Source organism: Rhinoraja longicauda, chromosome 6 (genome assembly GCF_053455715.1).
Source record: "Rhinoraja longicauda isolate Sanriku21f chromosome 6, sRhiLon1.1, whole genome shotgun sequence".
NCBI lineage: Eukaryota > Metazoa > Chordata > Chondrichthyes > Rajiformes > Arhynchobatidae > Rhinoraja > Rhinoraja longicauda.
Window position 1 is genome coordinate 78608579 of NC_135958.1, and position 19181 is coordinate 78627759.

At 39.7% G+C, this 19181-nt stretch overlaps 1 protein-coding gene across 1 annotated transcript in view; it reads right to left on the reverse strand.

Moving 5' to 3' along the window:
• The window catches only part of smurf2 (SMAD specific E3 ubiquitin protein ligase 2), a 142135-nt gene that overhangs the window by 103571 nt on the left and 19383 nt on the right, over nt 1-19181 (reverse strand). The gene's annotated exons all lie outside the window — the stretch shown is intronic.

The following is a 19181-nucleotide window of genomic DNA, read 5'->3' on the forward strand; positions in this document are numbered from 1 at the left end:
GAATACCTCCTCATAAACATTTTCTTTCCCAGATGCAGCTTAAATAACTGGCTGCTCCCAGCATTGTGTGTTTTTATTTCAGATTTCCTTCATCTGCAGATTTTTGATTTCAGAATCCTCTCATTTCACTTACTTCCACTTCAATTTCCTATGTCACTCGTATCAAAGCTGTTAATACAGCATCAATTGTCCTATGATTCATACACCATGCTTTGTGATGTAGTCAAAAAGAGAAGATGGAAAATAATTGGAAGATAATTGGTATTTTTAGTGGTAATTATTGTTAGGGATATTACATTTATTATGTTTGACCACCCAACAAATTGGGTAGAGAATACAACACAAAGGGCTATAACCAGAGGATAAAGAAGTACCCCTTCCTTTTTACCTTTCAAAAAATGGCCAAATATTCAGTTAGATTTATCCTGAAGTTACAATCTAGATCATGGTTCTTTCCCGACACTAAGCAGAAATGTGGCACTGAGGACTGCAATGAACCACAGTACATTTTCCCATTGCCTTGGGAGAAGGAAACCCATTGTCAAGTGGTACAGTGAGTTTGCATAACTGTATTTCTAAACAAGGTCAAAAACTAGACTCCCCACAAGTAAAATGCAACCCTCGCCAAGTATATTTTCACATGCTCTACTGTGAAGATCATAGCCTGAAAAAAATCATGAAAAGAGAAAACCTTTTCCTGCAAGAACCAGCCAGTCCTTTTAAGTATCAAACTAAATACTGCAAAGCAGAAACACAATCTGCACACAAAAGAAAATACAAGTTTATAAAACAGTAAAATAAACCAATCCACCCTTTTCACCAAAAGGAAATATGACAAGCTATTAATCATTTTTTAAATGGTGTCGGAGCCAAAATACTTAGAATTTTGAACGGCTCTTGCATAGCACTCATCCCATTCAGAGACGGTGATTCATTTCCCATTTGGCATCAATTCCGCCTGCAAAAGCTGTCTACTGTGGATCTTCTTTTTGTAATGGATGTGCGGATTCTTACACCTGACTTTGTGCATTGCTATTGTTGCCAACTGCTCAGACTAGACCTCGTCCTGTTTACCAGACACACTAAGGCTATCCTATTGGGACTTAAATCTTGTAGTTAGTCTGGAAGAGGTTATAATCAAGAGGTCTGAAACAAAGTTAAAATATTCATTATCAGTGCACATTCTATTTGAAATTTATTTCTAATAGCTTTATATATTAAGTTCCATTCGCTTAGCATGTGTTAAAAAGCAACATTAATTTGAAGGCAAGTTTGTTTCATATCCACACATTCCAGAAGCCCACTTTGGATTTACTGCAAAACTTCAAACTGAGTTTTTAAAGAGATTTTTAGCCAATAGTGTAACTTACCTATTATTATATTCACAGATGTGCTGTAAACACTTCAAACAAAAGCAATGTTTAGAATTTTATATGCACATAGTTAACCAAATGAATTCAAATTTAGTACTAATAGGGAAAATTGTATGAAGTATAAAGCAAAAGATTTCAATTAACTTTCTGTATGACCAAAAGACCAACCCCCAAAAGCTAACTAAATTGTTACGGGGAAAGAGGGTGGGGCTGTGTTTCTTGAAAATGATGTATATCATGATTTTCTGTAACACAAAACTGAGGCATTTAAGTATGCATCAAGACAAAAGGCTAAACTTTATTTACTTTTTGTCCACAAATTCTGTGAGAGTGAATATTATTCTGAATTTCAAATTTTGGGAAATTTTGAAAGAGTGAATTTCTGTAACCCGAACAGCAGTAACAGGGGATCAACTGTACAATCAGTTTTGTAGAACCATACTTTACTCAGAACGTGCAGCTTTTGTGGTGTTATCTGAAACATGTTGCTATTCCTTTGCTTAAAGAAAAAGATTTTCATCTAAATAACCTGTGTCTGAATTTTAGATTAAAGACCACATGTTGAGCCCAGTTCTGCAGAGCCTGACATTATTTTCAGTTATATTCAGTTTGCTTTGTTTAATCTTTGGAAAGCTGATTGTTGGTAAACCTTGTTTTACATTGTAGCCTCTCTGATAGCTAGATCCAAATAAATTTTTAAAAACTTGATGCATCAGAAACTTGACAAATTCAAAAATCCCCAACTAAAATTGTGTATTTAGGTTGTAACCAGTGCATTCCCTCTCTCTCTCTCTCCTTCCTCCACCCTAGTCCTCTTGCTAATTTCATTTGTTTTCCTTTGTTATCACCTCGTTCCCAGCCAACAATGGACCATTGTGGGTTCCACCTTTCCTGAGTCATCGATCCAAGCTCTGTTTTCTTCTGCACCTTTCCATACCCTCCCTGTCTCAGCCTGATGATGGGTCTCGACCCAAAACGTCGCCTATTCCTTTCCTCCAGAGATGCTGCCTGACCCGTTGAATTATTCCAGCATTGTGACTATCTTCAGTGTAAACCAGCATCTGCAGTTCCTTCTTGCACAATTACTTCCTTGTTCTATAGCTGTCAAATAAGCAAAAATATTTTCTTGTTACCATATCAAGATAAGTTATCACAATTTTCCATCTGATAACACAAACTTTTATTAGTCTAGGAGAATTCCTTAATTTCTTCAACTTGGCCCACTGGATGATTATCACAACAGCCATGGGAGTAGCCTATAATGCACAATTTTGTGTGATTGCACTACATGGTGGAACACATAGTGTCCAGTATTTACAACACTTCTCGTGTATAGTGTTTGGTAAGTCCCAGCATTAGAAGGCAGGAGTGGAGTGGGAGTCATTGTAGAATGCCAGGCTTGTATAATACCTCAATTATTAATTGGATATCATCTATGAACAGGATCATTAAAATGTCCAGATCTTTCTGGGACCTAAATTGTGTCTTTTGGGGATAGAATGGTTTTGGCAGTCTAGGCAAATAAGGCATTTGCCTCTTAAGTTTCACTATATTTGCATTTTTAATGCTCACATTTACTTGAAGGATGAGATTATGAAACCCTCCGTTTGCCAATATCTATTGCTGTATAACGGTACCACACATTTCACTTTGGTAGCTGGGCATAACTTGGAAGAGAAACTAGGGAAATCAAAGAAAAGACAAAATTTGGCAAGAGCTGAAGAAGGGTCTCTATCCGAAATGTCACCCATTCCTTCTCTCCAGAGATGCTGCCTGTCCTGCTGAATTACTCTAGCATTGTGTACCTATCTTAAGAGAAATTATCAACTTTTTAAGGTGATCTGAAGGACAAGTAGATGTATAATTTCAGTAAAGATCTCTGGATGCCAAGAAAACTAGTGACATATTCCAGAATTTTACTTTTTATTTCAAATTTCCAGCATCTACTATTTTCAAAATTTTGCATTTACCAGTTACCTACAAGTTCTCTGGAACCAGTACTGATATATAGAAGAGGAACTCAAGTCAGGATGAGTATACATTAATATAAAATTATAAATCATGTTTAAAACCCTTGTTAAGACAATTCCACATTTTCAAATCTGAATAGAACAAAGTTATAAAGAAAGAACTATTAGCTAACAGGAGATAGACACAGAAAGCTGGAGTAACTCAGTGGGACAGGCAGCATCTCTGGAGCGAAGGAATGGGTGAGGTTTTGGGTCGAGACCCTTCTTCAGACCAACTAGCTTACAAATCAGAATGGTTACAACAACAGCATTGTTTCCAGGCCTGGGCACAACACTCCAACGTGGCTAACCTTTGACATCCTTGATCTTATATTCTGCATTACTACTTATAGTTTGGGATCCTGTATGCTTTTTTAAACAATTTTCTCAACTTGCCAAAACTTCCACAAAAGTCTCCCATTGAATTTGTTTGTATCAGTTAATTTCCTATAGATTCCACAATTTTCCTCTTAAAACATTGCTAAACCCTTGGTCCATGATCCAAAACTGCAACCCTTTGACAAACAATGCATTTTAATTGTGATATTATATGTCTGAGGAAACTCATTTGTCAAATCCTTTAAAATGTTACGAGACAAGCTTTAAACAAATGTTACATTCTGCTAGCACTGACATAGCACTTAGATCATAACTGTTTAAATTCACATCAAAATTGGTAAGCTAGGATTTCCAAGCACGAGCAGTGAACTGTAATCAGCCAACCTGCCAACTTGCCCGTTACAATCTTTTGAAAGCAAAGTCCTCCGAAATACCAATTTTGCTAAAAACAAAATTACTACTGCTTGACATTTAAACACATTTTAACAGCCACTTTGTAACTTCTTGGAGTTGAATAAAGCAAATCTATATATTTATATTTTATTTTTGTCAGCTACTAACAATTTAAATTGACAAAATTCACCTACATTTTTGGAAAATTGACAAAATTCACCTACATTTTTGGAAAGGTATTCAGGCAAACTATCTTCAAACTATTATAAAACATTTTTCAATTGTTATACATCCATAAGAAAATGAATGCAAGTAGCAAGACGTGTAAGTGAAATCCTTTAGTAACTAGAGATGATAGATGATAGCAAAAATAATTTAGAACAATAACCATTGCAATTGGTAAATACATTGCAATTGATGGTGGTGTTACGTTTTTTTTTAATGAAAAGTTTGTACAGAAAAGTTAAATGTTGACTTGCAGCTCAATAAGGTACCAGACCATAACAGGAGTACACTTAAATCAGATACTGGCATCCAATAAAAACAAATATTGCTATCTAAAGCTAATGCTTAAAAACTGGAGTCTGGAGTCTGAAGTCTGACACCCATTCCTTCTCTCCTGAGATGCTGCCTGACCTGCTGAGTTAGTCCAGCATTTTGTGAATAAATACCTTCGATTTGTACCAGCATCTGCAGTTATTTTCTTACACTTAAAAACTGGAAATCAGCTATAAGGCAATTTGATTTATTTTGTCTTTTTGGCCCAAGTTCATGATAATATGGAAACTGATTAACAAACCAAGGACAAATATTGACAAGTCAATAAGATCTATTCAAGATCATCATCAATTCCTTTAAAATAGGGCAGTTCTTGTCATTTAAGTTCTACAGACACGAATCAGTTGCTGAAAATGTATAAACCAGAAAACCACCAAATGTTGATTTTGAAATACTGCCATAATTGGTGAGGCAGGGAAGGGGAGTTGAATTTTTGCAGCTTAATCTTCTCTCCAATAATTTCACAACATCTTATTTTGCCAGATTAGGCTTGCATTATAAATGTGTTTAAAATTATGTGAGAACAGAATTGCCAATGAATGATGTAACATTTGTAAATATTCATTATAGGATCTTGTAGAACCTCTAGCAAGATAATACTGCCCCTTTAATTGAAATAATTTTGCATCAACATTCTGGTTTACAATGTACACAGATATGCGGTGGAATGGCAGTTCAGACAGACAAAACCAAACAGTCTGCAATGATCCAAACAGTCTACAAGACTGAAAACAAGGCAGTTCTATTCAAAGTTCGACAGCAGTCCAATCAGTAAAATGAAGGATATGAAGGTACTCAATAAGTTGTTAAAAAACACTTACAAGGATGATTTTGGGAATGAGATATTCAACAACAAAATTAAGTCGATAACAGGTATCTGGGATTGTTTCTCCACTACATAAGTAAACAAAGTATTTAATATTTATTAATTTATGGAATGTGGATATCATTGACAAGGGCAACTTCTGACCAATTCTACATGCCCCAAGGTAGTACTTGAGAGTAAAATATTAATTAATTAGGAATCACCTAAAGACATTTAAACCGAGTAGGTACTTGGAAAATAATCGTGTAGTTTCAGGTTATTAATAGATTATGGATCTTTTACCTGCCAGCAAGCATCCGGACATTACTTTGCTACCAGACCGTAGATGTGTACATATTAATGATTTATCAGACCAAGCATATGTGAATTTACAAGTTAGGAGGCTAGTCTGCAATGTATCAAGCGTGCTCCCCACTGACCTAATTGCAACCTCAACTCTGGATTATCTTCTATCTGCAGTAACAGTTCAACTACTTGCTCATGAAGAATCTATCTATTTAGAAACAAGGAATTGCAAAAAAAAATTACCAAGGAAAGACGCAAAATGCTGGAGTAATTCAGCTTTGGAAGGAGAGATGATGTATTACAGCTGTAGAATGCATGGGTTTGTAAACATCTAAGACAACCGCATATCCAGTCAATGACTGCAGCTCAAAAAAACTTCTCATCCCCGTCAAAGAGCTGCAGTCACAGTCCTTAGAATAAATATTTTGGAATTGACAGGATCAGGAGATGTTATTGCAGTAGTCTCATAGCTATTATCTTGTCCAGGCGAATGGAGATTCTTGCACTTTGCACACCTTGAAAACAAGTGGGGGGCTGAAGCTACTGGGGAGCTCCCAATGGAAAAAAAATTAGAATGTCACAGAGATGGAAACATAAGGAAAAATAAGAAAATAAGGAAAGAAAAATATGGCCTTCATAACAAGAGGAGTTGAGTATAGGAGCCTGGTGAGACCGCACCTGGAGTACTGTGTGCAGTTTTGGTCTCCAAATTTGAGGAAGGATATTCTTGCTATTAAGGGCGTGCAGCGTAGGTTCACTAGGTTAATTCCCGGAATGGCGGGACTGTCGTATGTTGAAAGGCTGGAGCAATTAGGCTTGTATACACTGGAATTTAGAAGGATGAGGGGGGATCTTATTGAAACATATAAGATAATTAGGGGATTGGACACATTAGAGGCAGGAAACATGTTCCCAATGTTGGGGGAGTCCAGAACAAGGGGCCACAGTTTAAGAATAAGGGGTAGGCCATTTAGAACGGAGACGAGGAAGAACTTTTTCAGTCAGAGTGGTGAAGGTGTGGAATTCTCTGCCTCAGAAGGCAGTGGAGGCCAGTTTGTTGGATGCTTTCAAGAGAGAGCTGGATAGAGCTCTTAAGGATAGCGGAGTGAGGGGGTATGGGGAGAAGGCAGGAACGGGGTACTGATTGAGAGTGATCAGCCATGATCGCATTGAATGGCGGTGCTGGCTCGAAGGGCTGAATGGCCTACTCCTGCACCTATTGTCTATTGTCTATTGACTTTAGGAAAGTGACTGGGCTAAAGGCAGCTAAACTGCTCCGGGAAGGGAAAGCACAAATTGAGTATGTTCAAGTAAGAAAACCTAAAAATAATAGGGCCATAGCTCATGTGTTTCAAGGCTAAATTAAAGTGTGCATGAAGTATTCGTAATAAGGTAAATGAATTAATTGAACAAACCTTAAAAAGACACACCTACACTATCAAATAATGTGCTATTATTTATGGAAAAGATTATGAGGGGTATGGATAGGTGAATGCTCACAGCGTTTGTCCCAGGGCAGAGGATTCTAAAGCAAGAGGGCAAGGGTTTAAGGTGAGAGGGAAGAGTTAAGAGGACTTCGGGGGCAACTTTTTCCATTCAGAGGGTAGTCCGTATCTGGAATGATCTGCCAGAGGAAACTCTGGAAGCGAATACAATTATGACTTTTAAAGAAACATTTGCACAGATGCGGATAAGAAGGGTTTAGTGCGCCAAATACAGGCAAATACGACTAGCCCAGTATTCCAACTTGGTCAGCATGGACAGAGTGGTCCGAGGGGCCCATTTCTGTGCCGTATATATCCCTATGAATCTGGTTTTCATTCTGCTTTTCAAACAGTGCATTCACACATTCACACAGATCTAATATCCTCTCCAGATCTAATATCCTCTCCAGGACCTTTGCCAATTGCCTTAAGATCTGTCCCCTCTGTTTTTTTGCTCCTCCCACCAGTAGAAACAGGTTCTGCACGGACCACAATTAAAATATGTCCCCACGAACAAAGGAGAGGCATACTAAATATCCCCTAGACCAAGATGAAGAATAGAAAATAATAACAGAGATACAGCTAATCAATATCTATTGATTCCCTAATGGAAATGGCCATGTGTGGATGCCAGATAATAAATCTAGCAAGTCTACCTGGAATGACAAGCAAAAGGATGATTTCAACTATTCCAATGATTTGTAATCAGTTTTACTTTTATTAATTCCATTAATTTGACAAAAACTTGATAAACAATTTCATATGAAAATGATGCTGAGCTTACACCTATCTGAATATAAAATAGACAATAGACAATAGGTGCAGGAGGAGGCCATTCAGCCGTTTGAGCCAGCACCACCATTCAATGTGATCATGGATAGTTAGGAAAAGAAAAGGCATAAATATTCAGATACCTGTCTAAACAACTAAATAAGATACCAAAAAAATGTACATGGATAGTTCCACAGCCAAACCTTGAGTTAATAAATTAGTTGAACAATTTATCACACTTTTATTTAAAAATCGTAGTATTTTATAAAAGTAAACCTACAAATTATGGTTAAAAATAAAAGTACACCAGTAATAAAAAAAATTCAAATAACTATTTTTAAACAGAAAAATTACTCATGAAAGCATGTCGAACAAAGAAATATTTTCAAATAATAGAAACAAATATTCAGGGGTTAAATATGCACAGAAGTGCAACGTATAATAGGAAGTATGTGAAATATTCAAAGCTGGCTATGAAGGTCTTCAACCATTTTTGGAAATGGTCTCTCCTTACTGCTGGTTTTGGCTCAGTGAAAAATAGATTGATTTGTTTTCCTTTCTTCAGGCATGCATGTATACCAAATACCACAAAACAAAAGTGGTCTCTAAGAAACATCATATGTGGTAGTCCAACAGAGCACAGACTTCTTAAAATCACAGCATCACCAGATGTTCTCTGTCAGCATAGGATGCAAGGAAATCCTGCAAATGTATTTACTTTTCCTAAGTTTCTGAAATTTTGCATGTGTTGAGAAACTGTGAAATACATATTCTTCAACAACCCAAAAGGAGTATAAAATAATATCCTTTACATCACCCTTTCTCCAGCCCCTTGTCTATTACATCTCTTCAAAGTGTTTTTTTTTTGCAGTTTGGAATTCAGTAATATTGCATTGACCAGCTGAGTTCAGACAGAGGGTGGGGGTGGGGATAATGGGATTGGAAATCAGCAAGTAGAAGTTCACATACATCAGATGATATTTAGTTTTTGAAGCATCATATGACTCAGCTACAACTGTGATACCAAAACAAAAAGACAGACAGCAAAATCTATATACTCAAGATTGGTTGTGGAATCTGATCATCATTAGCTTTACATGCAGAGGTGTACATAACTTGTCCTTTGAAGTCGTTAACAATAGCACAAACAAAATCCTTTGCTAGTTTCCCTCATTTCCCTTCCAAACTTGCAGTAACCCTTCTCTCATGGTTCCTGCCAAAACAGTTGGGCATGGATTTTTAAAACTGAGCCAATGAACTATATTAATACAATAGACACAAAACGATATTAATATGTTGGAGTAATGTCAGCAGTTGGCAGATAACAAAGATTACTGCTGTGTCTAGACCCTTATGGAGAATTAACACTAAATTCAACCCTGATGGCAATAGATCTGCATCTGGATAAAAAAATAACTTAAGACGACTGCCCTGTTATGCACATGCAAAGCACACATACTCAGCACTAAAGTCATTTGAGCAAGTATAGCATTTGAGGGCGGCATGTTGGTGCCACGATAGAGTTGCTGCCTTACAGCCTTGGTTCGACCCTGACTACGAGTGCTGTCTATATGGAGTTTGTACGTTCTCCCCGTGACTTGCTTGGGTTTTCTCCTGGTGATCCGGTTTCCTCCCACAGAGGTACAGTGAAAAGCTTGTATTGTGTGCTATGCAGTCAAATCATACTGTACATGAATACAATAATACACAAGTGTGAAACAATTATAAGCAGTTGCACCCTGGCCACTTCCTCTTCTCCCCTCTCCCATCAGGCAAAGGTATAGGAGTGTGAAAACGCACACCACCTGATTCAGGGACAGTTTCTTCCCAGCTGTTATCAGGCAACTGAATCATCCTACCACAACCCGAGAGCAGTGCTGAACTACTATCTACCTCTTTGATGTCCCTTGGACTATCCTCGACTGGACTTTGCTGGTTTTACCTTACACTAAACGTTATTCCGTTATCATGTACTACACTGTTAATGGATTGATTGTAATCTTTCTGCTGACTCGTTAGCACGCAACAAAAAGCTTTTCACTGTACTTTGGTACATGTGACAATAAACTAAACTAAACTTCTGGGACAGCACACAAAGAGATGTCATGTTTTGGCACCCACTTGCATCTTTCAAGTATCAAGTCTCGGAAAAGTCTGATCTCAGCCGAAGGAGGTATGCAATTCCTTATTTTGTCACTTTAAGGCCTGGTGTCCTGGCAGCACTGGACTGATAAGGTATGGGTCGGCCTGGCACAGTGTGATGTTGTCTGTTCCTTGCTGCTCCATGCAGCTGCTGCAGACTGTGATCAATCTGCTTGCTCACCCAGGTGCTGAAGGGCCTCCATCGGCCACCTCCAGCAAACCACAACCTCCAGTGATCACCGCAACGTGTTGTCACCTCCTGCAGCTGCCCTCCGCTTCCATGAGCCAAGGTTGCCGTGTTCTACTTTCCGAACTGAACAAAAAACTTTAGGGTACTTTATAAAGGGCGTGGGAAGCAATCTCACTGACCTTCATGGCCATTAACTTTCCCTTCACCGTCTACCACCACTATCTTGAATAGATAGGCTAATTGAATGTACAAGGGCATAGAACATAATATAATTGTTATGTTGATGGGGAAAATAGAATTTTTTTACAAATGATAAGGGATTGGAAAACATTAGAGTTCTGAGGAAATCGAGCACTCGTGTACACAAATCAGTGGAAGCTGACGTGGAGGTAAAGTAAATAATTAGGAAGGCAAGCTGTACTTTGGCCTTTCCCTTGTACTCAAAATCCACATATTGATTATAAAATTGTACTAGAGGGACTATACAGGCAAGAGCTCACTATCTAGGTATATACATATGGTACAGGGCGAACAACAGAGATTTCCTAGCTTGATTCCTGCTCAAACTGTCCTACGAGGAGAGATTAAGCACATTGGGCTTATTTTCTATAAAATTTAAAAGAATTAGGGGTGACCTTGATTAAATTTATGGCATTCTCTTTTTATGCCGGCATGATATTTCCCCCAGCCAGTAAGAGTCTCAAAATAAAGAATCAACCACTCAGGATTCATGAGGAGAAACTTCATCCACAATATACTATATGTCTGGAATTCTCTTCATAAGAGGCTCAGTGACCAATTATAATGAAGGACAGAAACTGTTTCTGGATATTTAGGAAATCTACGAATGTGGGGTTAATGCAGTAAAGAGGTGCGGAGATAAAAGATGCATTGGCTTATTGAAAGAAGCAGGTGCAAAGAACTGAATGACCGCTGCTCCTTTTACTTCTTATATTCTTATTCATTTCATAACCGTGACAAAAGATAATTAACATTTTTCATTAGACAAGAGAATTGCTTGTAATTAAAAAATCTTCTTAATCTATTACCTCTGGAAGTGGGTGTCCAGAAAATAACAGTAAATGAATATCCAAAAAAGTGCAGATACTTAAAATCTGAAATACAAACAGGTGCTTGTCTGTATAGATTTTGTACGTTCTCCCCAAGACCTGCGTGGGTTTTCTCAGAGATCTTCCGTTTCCTCCCACACTCCAAAGATGTACAGGTTTGTACATTAATTGGCTTGGTATAAATATAAATTGTCACTAGTGTGTGTAGGATAGCGTTAATGTGCGGGGATCACTGGTGGGCCGAGGGGCCTGTTTCCGCACTGTATCTCTAAACTAAACCAAGAAAACAGAAAATGCTGCAAATGCTCAGGGAGCATCTTAAGAAAGAGACAAATAAATATGTTTCAGATTAAAAACACTACAAAACAAACAAAACTAGAAAACCATCTTTTTGCACACCTGGTGCTGGCCAGAAATATGACAATTTAAAGATAATGAAGAGGGCATTCGAGCCAGCCAGATACCCACCAACAAAATTTGATCCCTAAATTCAAACCTTCCTGTCACTATTTTTCCATATGCATTTGTCTCTCAGAACTATGTCTTGAAAACACATTGCCCACACTCAAGATTTATCACATTAATACTAGAATCAATTCCTCCATTACTTTAAATGATAAAACTGTTGGCTGTTCCAGTTAAACAAAAAAATCAAAATAAATATTAAGGAGGCCAAAGCAATTAGTTTTCAGGCCAGCCACTACACCTTCCACCTGCAACTTCGCATCATTCTGCCTTGCTTCCACTTCATCATCTCATGAAAGCTCCATGTATTAATAAAAGTATGCTATTAAAAGTACTTCCCCTATCCTCCATAAACTTAACTTAATTTAAAACTCCTTTACTTGGACCTTGACTCCCATCTGCAAGTCGAATCGGTAGTAAAGAAAGCAAACTCAATGCTAGCATTTATTTTAAGAGGGCTTGTATGCAAAAACAGGAATGTAATGCCGAGGCTCTATATGGCCCAGGTAAGGCCGCATTTGTAGTATTGGGAGCAATTTTGGGCACCATATCTGAGGAAGGCTGTGCTGGCTGTGGAGAGGGTCCAGAGGAGGTTTACAAGAATGATCCCAGGAATGAGTAAGTTAACCTAGGATGAGTGTTTGTCGGCACTGGGCCTGTTCTCGCTGGAGTTTCGAAGAATGAGGGGAGACCTCATTGAAATATACAGAATAGTGAAAGGCTTGGGTAGAATGGATGCGGAGAGGATGTTTCCACTAGTGGAAGAGTCTAGGATTAGAGGTTATAGCCCCAGAATTAAAGGAGGTTCTTTTAGGAAGGAGAAAGTTAGAGGGTGGGGAATCCGTGGAATTCTTTGCCACAGAAGGCTGTAGAGGCCAAGTCAGTGGATATTGTTAAAGCAGAGATAGACAGATTTTTGATTAGTACAGGTGTCAGAGGTTATGGGGAGAAGGCAGAAGAATGGGGTTAGGAGGGAGAGATAGATCAGCCATGATCGAATGGCGGAGTAGACTTGATGGGCCGAATGGCCCAATTGTACTCCTATCACTTGTGAGCTTATGATCTTGTTCTTCATCTATCACTTGTTTTTACTCACTTATCACAGCCATCACTTTTCCAATGTTTGTCAGTGGCTTTCTAATCCCTTGCAGCGATAGAGTTCCTGCCTTACAGCGCCGGAGACCCGGGTTCAATCCCGACCACGGGTGCTTGTCTGTGCGGCGTTTGTACATTCTCCTCGTGAGATCTCCGGTGTCTTCCCATCCTCCAAAGACATACAGGTTTGTAGATTAATTGGCTTTGTATAATTGCAAATTGTCCCTCTGTGTGTAGGATCGTGTTAACGTGCTTGTTGGCGCGGACTCGGTGGGCCAAATGGATTGTTTCTGCACTATATCTCCAATCTAAACCAACATATTTGCATTCCACCAGTCTTGGTCTCTTATATATCTTCAGTTTTTACCTGCTGCACTATCAACAGCAGCGCCAAAAGACTTGTCATCTGCTCCCTTAAATGTCATCATGCTTAATGTCAATTTTTCTGAGTAAAACTGATAACCCTTACGTTTGAGTTCCTCTGTAAATACAAGTTATTGTGGATCAAAAAATGGTCCAGACTCTTGTTCTGATTCCAGTTTAATTGACTAATAGAATTTAAATTATGCTACCATTAATACTCCACCAATGAACATATTCAAGATTAAGATCAATTTATTGTCACATGTACCAATTAAGGTACAGTGAAGTTTGAGTTACCATACAGCCATACTAAGTGAAAAGCAACAAGACACACAGCCACATAAAGTAAAATTTAACATAAACATCCACCACAGCGGATTCCACATTCCTCACTGTGATGGAAGGTGATAAAGTTCAATTATCTTCCTCTTTGTTCACCCGCGGTCGGGGCTGTTGAACCATCCACAGTCGCTGACTGTCCAGCCCTCGCGTCGGGATGATCAAAACTCTGGCGTCGGGAGGGTTGAGAAAAACTCTCCGCGACATGGAGCTCCCGAGTCGGCCTCTTCTTACCAGAGAACGAGGTCTTCGTGATGTTAAAGTCCACAGGCCCCTCGGTTGGAGCTCTCTAGCCGATCATCGGCAAAGGATCGCAGCTCTACGATGTTAAAGTCCGCACCGCACCCACGGCTTGAAGCGTCGGGCCGGTCTCCAGGAAAGGCCGCCAACTCCTCGATGTTAGGCCACAGAGGGGATGGAGATACGATACGAAAAAAAATCACATCTCCATCGAGGTAAGTGATTGAAACAAACTTCCCCCAATTCCCCCCCAGCCCCCCACATAAAACAAACCAAGAAACACTAAAACTTACTTTTAACACATACTTAATAAAAACAGTAGAAAGGACAGACAGACCATTGGCGAGGCGCCACCTGATGGAATCGATTCCCAAAGAGGTCTAATAAATATCTCTCCACAAGAAAATCCTAGCGAGGGAAGGCGATCAACCTGAAGTCGTTGTGCACGTGGGCACGAATGACGTCGGGCGGAAGAGGAAGGAGGTGCTACAGCGGGAGTTTAGAGAGTTGGGAAAAACGCTGAGAAGTAGGACGTCGAAGGTAGTTATCTCTGGACTGCTACCGGTACCTCGTGCTGGTGAGGCCAGGAACAGAGAGATAGAGGGTATGAATTTATGGCTGAGGGACTGGTGCAGAGAGCAGGGATTTAGATTTCTGGACCACTGGGATCTCTTCTGGGCTAGGGGTGACTTGTACAAAAGGGACGGGTTGCATCTTAACAGCAGGGGGACAAACATTCTGGCAGGCAGGTTTGCTAGTGTGACACCTGTGGCTTTAAACTAAGTAGTGGGGGGGAGGGGTTAACAAATTGTGAATATGAAGATGAGGTAAAAGGGAATACAGGAGATATTGCAAAAGACTCTCGGAAGAATGGGAACAGAAGTTCTAGAGCGGAAAAGAAATTAAGGGCAGGGCCAATTGTGAACGATGTGAGAGGGGAGGTAAATACAGAAGTTAAAGTGTTGTACTTAAATGCGCGTAGTATAAAAAATAAAGTGGATGAGCTTGAGGCTCAGTTAGTCATGGGCAAGTATGATGTTGTAGGGATCACTGAGACATGGCTACAAGAGGACCAGGGCTGGGAACTGAATATTCAGGGGTACACAACGTATAGAAAAGACAGACAGGTGGGCAGAGGGGGTGGGGTTGCTCTGATGGTAAGGAATGATATTCATTCCCTTGCAAGGGGTGACATAGAATCAGGAGATGTTGAATCAGTATGGATAGAAATGAGAAATTGTAAGGGTAAAAAGACCCTAATGGGAGTTATCTATAGGCCCCCAAACAGTAGCCTCGACTTAGGGTGCAAGTTAAATCAGGAGATAAAATTGGCGTGTCAAAAATGTAATGCTACGGTGGTTATGGGAGATTTCAACATGCAGGTAGACTGGGAAAATCAGGTTGGAAATGGACCCCAGGAAAGAGAGTTTGTAGAGTGCCTTCGAGATGGATTCTTAGAACAGCTTGTACTGGAGCCTACCAGGGAGAAGGCAATTCTGGATTTAGTGTTGTGTAATGATCCTGATCTGATAAGGGGACTAGAGGTAAAAGAGCCATTAGGAGGCAGTGATCACAACATGATAAGTTTTACTCTGCAAATGGAAAGGCAGAAGGGAAAATCGGAAGTGTCGGTATTACAGTATAGCAAAGGGGATTACAGAGGCATGAGGCGGGAGCTGGCCAAAATTGATTGGAAGGAGGCCCTAGCAGGGAAGACGGTAGAACAGCAATGGCAGGTATTCCTGGGAATAATGCAGAGGTTGCAGGATCAATTTATTCCAAAGAGGTGGAAAGACTCTAAGGGGAGTAAGAGACACCTGTGGCTGACAAGGGAAGTCAGGGACAGCATAAAAATTAAGGAGAGGAAGTATAACATAGCAAAGAAGAGTGGGAAGACAGAGGATTGGGACTCTTTTAAAGAGCAACAAAAGTTAACTAAAAAGGCAATACGAGGAGAAAAGATGAGGTACGAGGGTAAACTAGCCAATAATATAAAGGAGGATAGCAAAAGTTTTTTTAGGTACGTGAAGAGGAAAAAAATAGTCAAGGCAAATGTGGGTCCCTTGAAGACAGAAGCAGGGGAATTTATTATGGGGAACAAAGAAATGGCAGACGAGTTAAACCGTTACTTTGGATCTGTCTTCACTGAGGAAGATACACACAATCTCCCAAATGTTCTAGGGGCTGGAGAACCTAGGGTGATGGAGGAACTGAAGGAAATCCACATTAGGCAGGAAATGGTTTTGGGTAGACTGATGGGACTGAAGGCTGATAAATCCCCAGGGCCTGATGGTCTGCATCCCAGAGTACTTAAGGAGGTGGCTCTAGAAATAGTGGAAGCATTGGAGATCATTTTTCAATGTTCTATAGATTCAGGATCAGTTCCTGTGGATTGGAGGATAGCAAATGTTATCCCACTTTTTAAGAAAGGAGGGAGAGAGAAAACGGGTAATTATAGACCAGTTAGTCTGACATCAGTGGTGGGGAAAATGCTGGAGTCAATTATAAAAGACGAAATTGCTGAGCATTTGGATAGCAGTAACGGGATCGTTCCGAGTCAGCATGGATTTACGAAGGGGAAATCATGCTTGACAAATCTACTGGAATTTTTTGAGGATGTAACTAGGAAAATTGACAAGGGAGAGTCAGTGGATGTGGTGTACCTCGACTTTCAGAAAGCCTTCGACAAGGTCCCACATAGGAGATTAGTGGGCAAAATTAGGGCACATGGTATTGGGGGTAGGGTACTGACATGGATAGAAAATTGGTTAACAGACAGAAAGCAAAGAGTGGGGATAAATGGGTCCCTTTCGGAATGGCAGGTAGTGACCAGTGGGGTACCGCAAGGTTCGGTGCTGGGACCCCAGCTATTTACGATATACATTAATGACTTAGACGGAGGGATTAAAAGTACCATTAGCAAATTTGCAGATGATACTAAGTTGGGGGGTAGTGTGAATTGTGAGGAAGATGCAATAAGGCTGCAGGGTGACCTGGACAGGTTGTGTGAGTGGGCGGATACATGGCAGATGCAGTTTAATGTAGATAAGTGTGAGGTTATTCACTTTGGAAGTAAGAATAGAAAGGCAGATTATTATCTGAATGGTGTCAAGTTAGGAGGAGGGGGAGTTCAACGAGATCTGGGTGTCCTAGTGCATCAGTCAATGAAAGGAAGCATGCAGGTTCAGCAGGCAGTGAAGAAAGCCAATGGAATGTTGGCCTTCGTAACAAGAGGAGTTGAGTATAGGAGCAAAGAGGTCCTTCTACAGTTGTACCGGGCCCTGGTGAGACCGCACCTGGAGTACTGTGTGCAGTTTTGGTCTCCAAATTTGAGGAAGGATATTCTTGCTATGGAGGGCGTGCAGCGTAGGTTCACTAGATTAATTCCCGGAATGGCGGGACTGTCGTATGTTGAAAGGCTGGAGCGATTGGGCTTGTATACACTGGAATTTAGAAGGATGAGGGGGGATCTTATTGAAACATATAAGATAATTAGGGGATTGGACACATTAGAGGCAGATAACATGTTCCCAATGTTGGGGGAGTCCAGAACAAGGGGCCACAGTTTGAGAATAAGGGGTAGGCCATTTAGAACGGAGATGAGGAAGAACTTTTTCAGTCAGAGGGTGGTGAAGGTGTGGAATTATCTGCCTCAGAAGGCAGTGGAGGCCAGTTCGTTGGATGCTTTCAAGAGAGAGCTGGATAGAGCTCTTAAGGATAGCGGAGTGAGGGGGTATGGGGAGAAGGCAGGAACGGGGTACTGATTGATAGTGATCAGCCATGATCGCATTGAATGGCGGTGCTGGCTCGAAGGGCTGAATGGCCTACTCCTGCACCTATTGTCTATTGTCTATTGTCTAAAATACAAAAGTGCCAGAGGAACTCAGATCAGGCAGCATCTGCATAGGGAATGGATATGCGGTGTCTTGCGTTGGGATCCTTTTTTTCCCAGATGTTTTGTTAGCTGTAACGCACAGGTCAATTGAATGCTGATAGTAAGTATATATCTTTTCCAATAAAGTGAATTAATGAAGCGGGATCCAATAAAAATGCAGACACAAGGAACTGCAGATGCTGGAATCCAAACAAAACACAAAGTGTTGGAGTAACTGCGGGTCAGGCAGCATATGTGGATGGAATGGATAGGCGACATATCGAGTCGGTACCCTTCAGACATATCAATGTCATGTAAATACCAGTCATCCATCAAATGAAAATACAGATTTGATGTCTCTTCTCTTAAAATATGGTGTAGGCACTTTAAAGTTTCTTTTAACTTTATTTAAAGATTAACTTCAAAAGAAAGTTAACCCTGAGAATACACTGTAAAAATGCCGTTGAAGTACAAGGTCAGATGAAATAAGCCATATTTCAAGGTCCCCAGTGTCAAGGCAAACATGTTCACATTTCAAAAAATTTCATCTTGTTAAGCATGTATTGATATTATTTAAGAGGAACACCAAATGAGTTCTGAGCACCAAAAAATCAATAGGCAGAATTAGGCCATTCAAGTCTACTCCTCCATTCAATCATGGCTGATCTATCTTTCCCTCTCAACCCCATTCTCCTGCCTTCTCCCCATAACGCCCGACACCCTTCATGACACCTAACAACCAAAATACACGTCTATCTTGGGTGAAATGTTATGTTGACTAAATTTACCCTAGTACTCTGAATGAATGAAATTGTGCTATTTAAATGAAGAACATAATAGTTTTCAACGATATGTTAAATCATATTTTAAAATCTATGTTTGAGGAACAATTACAAGCAATTCAGAATCAGCAACACAAAGTTCAAAAGACTTTCAACAGTCAATCTTGATTTCAGAAATGTTCATTGTTTTCAACTTACTGTACTATTTACATGCAAAACGTTATTTAATTTGAGTCCTTTTGTTTTGATACGTAATGATGGCCATGCTTCATTTCACAAGGCTATCAATCCAGATAACCTATTTTATTAGTCTATTTTGATCAAATCTTTTATATTTTACATGCAATTTGCTGTTGATTATCTAGAAGTTACACAGAAGATTTTCCCCACAAAAGTCAAATGATAACAAGGGCATGAGAATATTATATAAAAGTGTGAATTGGATGGTTTTCTAGATGAGTTCATCATCAACATAGTAAGTAAATATTTATCTGGCCAACCAAATACAGAAGAACTATTGTGATTTCAAGTGGTAAGCTTTAATCAACCTTCCTTCTATCAGGTTGTACTTGGGTCCAACATT